This window comes from Mus musculus, chromosome 7 (assembly GCF_000001635.26).
Source record: "Mus musculus strain C57BL/6J chromosome 7, GRCm38.p6 C57BL/6J".
Taxonomy (NCBI): Eukaryota; Metazoa; Chordata; class Mammalia; order Rodentia; family Muridae; genus Mus; species Mus musculus.
The window spans coordinates 119,305,383-119,313,573 of record NC_000073.6 but is presented as its reverse complement, the minus strand read 5'-3'; the positions used below and the strand labels follow the sequence as shown (position 1 = coordinate 119,313,573).

The following is an 8,191-nucleotide window of genomic DNA, read 5'->3' as shown; positions in this document are numbered from 1 at the left end:
GAAACCTCTAAACTATGATTCAGCCCCACTTAAATAGTTTTCCTTTATAAGAATTGCAGCGGTCACTGTAACTTCACAGCAATAGAAACTGTAACTAAAACAACTCCCTATACTTTAACCTATAACATGATAAGATGTTCTGCTAAATAATTTTGACATGTTCAACCAAGTTCCTACATAACTAAAAAACCTTGATAACCCCCCTAGCCTTTCAGCCAATGCTATTATCTCAAACCCTACTTTAGGGAGATAGCCATATCTGACAGAAAATAAAGCTTGCTTAATTTCAGTTAAGACTGTGGGTAATGTCTTTATTCTTGTTCAGTGGAGGCCCCAGCAAGATCAAGATCCCATCCAAAGTCTGAAGCCAGGATTCCAGAACCAGAATCCGGCCTCAGCAGCTATGCATCTTGAAGATTTTCCAAGGTATGCTTTTGCTTTTGTGGATTGTGGGAGTGAACTGTCACACACCAGCAAACGACTGTCTGAGGAAGCCTCTATTGGTAAGTCATAGTAGAAATTTCCTTCTGTGACATCTGCTACTATTTCTGGTGAGATCCCATCTGGGGCACAGGGAGGTGCTTAACAAGGTACACAGACATCTGTCCAGGGCACCAACAAGACATTGTAGTGTCCATCTAGGCTTTGGCACCTGGTTCATGGTCCCCTGTGTTTGTTCTGGGTGTTGTTGTTGTTGTTTGTGTTGTTGTTGTTGTTTGTCTCCTGACCAGAGTACTAGTGGAAAATCTCTCTGCCTGCCTGGTTCTTGGATACTGGGGATGGAGAAAGAAAGCTTTCAAAGCCAGTTAAATGTACGAATCAAGGTAGCTGCCATGTGGTTTGTTTATGATGAATTTCTTTTGAATATGTGAATGTTCTGTGTTCTACCTAAGCTTATTGGTTTTGTTGTTGCTGACTCTGTCTGTCCCTTGAACCTTTTGCATTCTGAGTTTACTGATTTCATTTTTTGCTGCTTTTTTCTCTTTAAACCTGCTACCACTACCTTCTACCACCATGCCCCGCTCCTGCAGGTGCCATAGGGACTCACACAGCCCCAAAACCTTTGATTTTCTTGGTCTGCATTAGGTGCGAGCTGGGATGAAGTACTGCGTGGAAAACTGAAGTGGGTGGGGAATCATTGGGCTGCAGGCAAGCATGTAAAGGCAGCAACATGGATTAAAACCAGGACCCAAGTGTGTGTTTGTGTGTAGGGGGGGATGGGGCTAGGGATACTGACTAGCACTATGGTGGCCACTTTTGAGGCTTGCCACAGCTGCTTTCTCTGTTCTCAAGTTGCTCTGGTCCCTCCCCCTGGTCACTGAATTCAAATGAGCAGGGATTCCTGTGTCTTTTAGATATGGATAATATTGAAATATTGCTTTATGCTGTTCTTATTTATTGATAAGCTGGCTCTGGAGTTGGTTATGCCTCCCCATTCTCTATACCCAAGCATACTCATGTAAAAGTTTCATGTCTGTGATATAACAGATGAGCCACCTGATTTTATGATAGAAAAAGAAATAGAGCAAACTAAAACAGCAATCAATCAATCAACATGACATGCAAGTTAATAGTCGCCTTACAAATGATCGAATTCTTTAATATGTTCAGAACGGTGCTTGGAGTCATGCTAGGTACAAATGTAATTTATTTACAGGAATAAGCTTTGTTTAGCCTCCTTTATATGTTTTCAGGGCTAAGACTAAAGCAGATATCCCAAAACAAGTGAAGTATATTTAAAATAAGGTATGCTTAATAGATGGACCTCAAGACTTTTCAGAGATCTGCTCAATTTGGCATTTAAAATGTCTAATGGAAAAAAAATCTTCCTATGATAGACAGATACCAGCTCCTAGAGGCAACCCTAATGTCTCTAAAGAACTCAGGTGGGGGCATAAATCTGGATTGTGACAACACTAACCATTGGGAAAAACTGCCTCATGCCTCCGCTGCTGCCAAGCCCAGGCACAAACTGTGGACAGTGTTGGGTTGACTGCCCTAATCTGTCTAAGTCAAGGTTGACCAATTTTCTCAAGTTCCTCAACCACAGAGAAATCTCTCCTACACTCTGGGTCTGGCAGCTGAAGGACTATGTTGACCAATGCTGCAGCTGAAGCTACAATGCTGTCCTGTGTGATAGTCCAAGACAAACCTCTGCCTCCAATGAGCCTAACCCTGGAACCTACTAGGGAAATCATCCAGGTAGCTGGTAAGTTCCTGTCATTTTAACCGAGAGTGCATTTGTATTGGACTTCCTGCTATAACTTATCCTTCGTGATTCTCTGGTGCTGTTGACGGCTAACTGTAGCTTTGTAAATTTAGGAATGGCTTCTTGGTTAATGCATTTTATATATGAGAATCAGATCTTACCTTTCTAGAGCCATTAGGCTTCCTAATGGGAATAGCAAACTCGCAGACATGTTCACCTTACTTGCAGGCTTCATAATAAAGGATAAACAGGTTTTAGACACAACTTTTATTATTTAAAGGAACTTACTTGTCAATGACTGCCTTCTTGCAATCAACCTCCTATGTCTCATGGTAAATGACTGGATTAAAAAAAGGTTTTATATAAGTTCTGAAAGTCTAAGAAAATATTCTGAAATACAAATTATAAAGGTCTGAGGATACATAAACTTAAATTAGAAGGTCTAAAATAATTTAAGGTATATAAATACAAGTTACTCTAAATTATCATTATACTAAAATTTCAAAAGTTCAGAGTTTTAAAAACATCGATGGAATGGTATTCTGATAAGTATAACAATCACAAGCTCAAGATTTTACATTTCCTTGATTGTTTTCTAAAAATAGAGCTAAATATGTTTCTCATCATGCTAAAGACATCTCTGTCCAATCTAGAGAGTCAGCCCTCTAGGCAGAGAAAAGAATGATCATGCCATTTAACCCATAGCTTTTGCTATGATTCAAAGGCATGAGTCTACTCCAGCTCTTTCAGAGCCCCTGTTAGCTGTTTTTTTTTTTTCTTTTCTAATATGGATTTCAATCCAGATTCCCATCCTGGGAATGGCATGGAACCATCAGTACACAGAACAGAGCAGCCTCCACGTGGCTCAAAAGCCAACAACAAAAGTGACTGCCTTGAGATGTGATGGAAATTCCAGGATAGTTCTACAGGACTATTTAAAGAAACAAGGATTTAATGGCCTTCAGGCAGAACTGAAGCAAAATTCTCATTTTTATAGGACTCTTCATCTGGGACCATTCACAACAGACCATGCCCTAACAGCTGTCAACACTGGAGACAGAAAATCCTATGTTGGCTCTGAATGTGGTTAACTGTCACTGTCAACTTGACTAGATTACAGAGAGAGCTAAGCACACCCTCCCCGACTGCCTCAGTCTCAGCTTCTTGACTGTAGATGTAATGTGACCAGCCACTTCAGCTCCTGGTACCATGATGGCGTGTATTGCCTCAAACTGGGAACTCCAATATGCCACCCTTCTTTCTTAAAGTTGCTATAATGAGATACATGGTCATAGCCCTGAGAAAAGTAATTGATGCAGCATACTTTCTCTCAATGTGTATCCCATTTCTGCATCTAGTTCAGGAAGCAGGGGATGTCAGAGCAGTACGTACAGGATGTTCGGGATCTGTGAACTCTCTCTCTCTCTCTCTCTCTCTCTCACACACACACACACACACACACACACACACACACACACACACACACAGAAGGGTGGGGCAAACATCCTGTTCTGACCACTCTTCCCTTGCCCTACCCTCAGCTCTTCTAGTTTCTAGCCCCCAGCCTGACTCTCTTTCCAAATTATTAGACAACACCTTCCCTCTTCAGCTATTTCCCAGCCAGTATTTGAATTTGCCTTCTAGCCAGACCACTTTGAGTGTTGCTCTGATACATACCTTCTTAAGTGGGACCGTCAAAGTGTTTTGTGATTAAAAGATTACTGTGAACCAAAATGAACCTTTCCTTCCAGAGTAAGGCTCAGTCTTGGAGCCTTGTTTTGAAGATTGACTCTACCTTTTCCTGGTAGAATGGCCATAGGTAAGAGATGCACCTACCCTGGTCCCTCTGCCTCCTCACCTTTGAAAGGGGAATGATTGAACTGCCATGAATGAGCTAAGAAGTTCAGACTGTGGATTGATGTAGTAGCTGACAAGCAGAAATGTTATTTAACCAAAACTCATATGCGTCCCAGATACTAAAAGGTGTGATTTCCTCACAGCTGCTAGTCTGAAATTAAGTGATTATTACAATTATGTTTTTATTCGGCCCCCCAGATTTATGTTAAAATCAAATAAATAGAATATTTTTTCAGATCTGTTACATTTTTAATGATTCTAAGTAAACATGGCATCTTTGTCTAATAACATATATTTGATCTTTGCTGTGGGGATTGTGAGGTTTCAGTGGGACGAGTGGTTTGAATTTGTTTCTTTACTGTACTTCTCTTTAAATTATTACAATCATTCTGGGGTTGGTTATTCATGCCTGTAATCCCAGCACAGTCTTCTGGATAGCACATGGCTGCTGCACTTGTGACTTCGCAATAGCTATGGTCAAGGCCCACACCAATGAAGACAAATCTGCCAGTGGCTCCAGCACAGAAGGAGGAAGAACTTGTGAGTCTCTACTGCAAGCTGAGGAACTATTGGGAATGGATGGCCGCTGGGAGAAAGAGTAAATTTTTCATTGGGAATGTACCCTCTGGTAGGCTTCCCATGTTGATGAAGGCAGCAGTGATTGATTCAGTGGGTTATATTTAAAATTTGAAAAAAAGCAAAGAAGTGGAAATTGGAAGGTATGTTTTGGGAAGCTCTGAGGGAAGTGGGAGGGGAAGGTTCTGGAGGGATGGAGGGACATGGCCAAGATACCAAATATATTTTATATATATATACACACATATATATACATATACACACATATATATTATATTACATACAATATAGATTATTTATTATAAGATTATATATTATAAGATACCATATATATAGTATCTTGTACATGATAATATATGTTTACATATTACATGTTGCACATTGTACAATTCCACATTACATGTTACATGTCATATCACACATTACATATTACATATCACATATACATTATATATCATGTATTAGATATTTTATATACATTAAATTGTCAAAGTATACTTAAGATATTAATTAAAAGTAAATACTCACTATAGTGACAATGAGTCAAAGATAGAAACAGAGCCCACAGTGCTTTAGTGAGCAGCTGACACCACTCAGCAGAGCAATGGCTGGTGCCAGTCATCTTTATGTTTTCTATAAGAAACAATAATCCTCACAGGAGTTATCTAGGAATGTGGAAAACATTTTGTGTTGTCATAGTGACAGAAAGGCACCATTGATCTCATGTGCACTAAAATCTACAATGATGGGTATTGTGTACCTATTTCTTCTAGATTGAAACATTCTCCCTGGGCAAGAGGGACATTCAGAAGACTCAGGAAGCAGACAAAGCCTGCAGGCTTCAGGAAGCTGCTGAAGGTTACAAGAGTCACAAGGCCAAGCTACGCAAACAGTGTTAACTGCTTGAGAGAAGAGAGTCTCTGACCAGCAGGGCCGCCTGCAATTTGGACAGTATTCTTGAGATGCACTTTCATGGACTATTTAGCTTGAATGGGAATTTTGATGATGCACCTGCTTTTGAGCAACCCAAGCTCCTCTAAGTAGCCCCTTACCAATACTCTTGCAAGTGACTCAGATAAACTCACTGATGTACTGTTAGACCTAGTGGACCTGTTTCTTTGACCAGTGACTGATGCCCTAACTGGGGTGAACTAATGTTCATTTATATGACCCCCAAAAGTCCTACAACAATCCAGTACCAATACCTGTATGTCACACTGATAAATCTGGATGAAGGGGATGACATGAGAAAGGACCGGGGCTGGAGTTGTGGGTCATTTCCATCCAAAGCAGATGTTTTATGTTTTCGTTAAAGGCATTTAGAATCCCTTAGACAGGTGTGACATGCATGCAACTGACAGGAATTCAGTTCTTATTCTAGAAGTAGAGGGTGCAAAACATCACAGTTCCTTACTTTCTCATTATTCAGCTTCATCGCATCGATGAGGCAGGAAGTTCTGTCCTTTTTATCTTGGTGGGATTCAGTAGACCACAGTTCCTCTGTGTTTTCATCTATAGAATCAGGGGAGGTGGGCTGATTTTACTTTTTAAATCCTGTACTAGCGGGAACCTATTTCCAACCCTGTCTGTTACAATGCTATTGAAAGGAAATCATGAAATATCTTGCTTCAAGTTCGGTATCAATCCCACATACACAAGGAAGGCTCTAGAAATGCCCTCTTTACATGATGGAGCCCTTTATATCCTATTAAGTGCAGCTTATAGGACAGCATTCAAAACACAGACACTTCTCTGGAGGCCTCTCTACCTATTAGCTCTTTGCCCTCACCCCCACAGATAAAAAATAATCACACATTGCTCTGTGTTCCTGAAGTGCTCAGCTCATACTTCAATAATAGCCATGGTGACATCCATTGACATCAAAGGTTTGTCTGTGTGCATTCATGTGTGTGTTTGTGTGTGTGTGTGTGTGTTGCTCATGTGATTAACCTGTATGTACATGTGTAGGTGTGCAACATGGGAAGGTGTGTCTTCCCTTTGAATGAAGAGCTCCTGAGAATACAACCTACATTTTTCTCATGTCACATCATTGTCAAACTGTATTGTGTTGACATGTTCAGGTGTTAATATCTGAATATACTTGACCTACACAAATTACAATTTCATATCATTCAATATAGTAGATGCTCATTAAACATAAACATATTTGCTGTTATACAATGTATGCATTCCTGGGAAACCTTATATTCCACAAGACGTGTTAGCTAGACATTTCTGTACAAGGCTCCACAGTCAATGCTTCAGACTTAATGTACCATGGGGTCTTCGATCCAACTGTTCAACTTTATTACGGCCACTGAAGGACATTGTACAAATTCATAAACAAACAATATATAGACTGAAATCTTCAAAAACAAATACTACAAAAACAATCCAGCAATATATGAAAAGGATTTACACCAAGACCAAAGGAAACTCGTTCCAGAAATACTAGGTTGGTTTAGTACATGAAGGTCAAAAATTAAATATGTCACATTAGTAAAACAGGAATAAAACACAGCCTGATGAATAGACCTCAGAGAAAACTTCAACACCCTTATAATATAGCATTCAATAAGCTTGAAGTAGAAGGAAACTTCCTCAAGTCCTTCAAGGGCTTTGAAGCTGAATTCATACTTAATAGTAAAAGACTGAATGGTTTCCCCCAAAGATCATGATCAGGACTGCCTCAGAGATACTACAGGTGTGGCTGCTGTGTCACATGCGTATCAGTAGGTGACAGAGAAGAGAGAGACTATGTTCAGTGTTCTGACCTGTGAACATCTGAAAAGATTAGTAGCCTAATGATCTCTGGGGAGTTGGTGGGGGAGAAGCAAGGCCAAGATGACCATCAGTCTGGCACCATAAAGCACAGACAGGGAGCTAGCCTGAGATGACCACCAGTCCAGTACCACTCACCCCATAGCAGAGCATGCCAAGATGTCCCCTGTGCCATAATACACATAATTTATCATGTTCATAATGCACAGGTGGGGCATAGCACTCCTGAGATGGCCCCAGACACTCAGAGACCCCAAGTGCCTCTAAGAAGAACAAGTAAGTGGTAGAGAAATGGAAGAGAAAGAGAAACAGAAGAATGTGAGCATAATGAAGAGAGGCAGAACTAGAGACTTGAGGGTAGTGAGGAACAGCCTGATGTGAATAGCCAGTGATGCCACCTAGGACCTGGCCTGTGTTGCCACCAGGGCCACATCTGGGCCCATGGCCCTATAGTAGTAGGGATCTGTTACCACCAAAGGCCAGGCAGATGTCCCTGGTCTGGGCTGCCATCTGGGGACATGTTGATGTCTGAGAGCTGTGCTGGCCCCATACCTTGTCTGGGTATCTTGAGAGGGCCAGCCCTGGGAATACAAGGAGAGCTGCCCCCACCCCTATCCACCTGCAGTACTCTGGAGAGAGGACCCATAGATGACCCAGAAAGCACAGTAGCCCAGGAAGCACAGTAGAGTTGGCCCTGTCTGCCTATCAGAAGGCACCTGAGGCAATGAGCATGGGGGAGTGGGCCCTGCCTCTTGTCTGCTGTGCTGT

General features: G+C 41.3%; 1 non-coding gene across 1 annotated transcript; it reads left to right on the top strand.

Moving 5' to 3' along the window:
• The first annotated feature begins 7,325 nt into the window (after positions 1 to 7,325).
• Gm23321 lies at positions 7,326 to 7,451 on the top strand. Its single transcript, XR_003947179.1, has one exon. It is a non-coding gene; the product is annotated as a small nucleolar RNA SNORA17 (small nucleolar RNA).
• Positions 7,452 to 8,191: the final 740 nt, after the last annotated feature.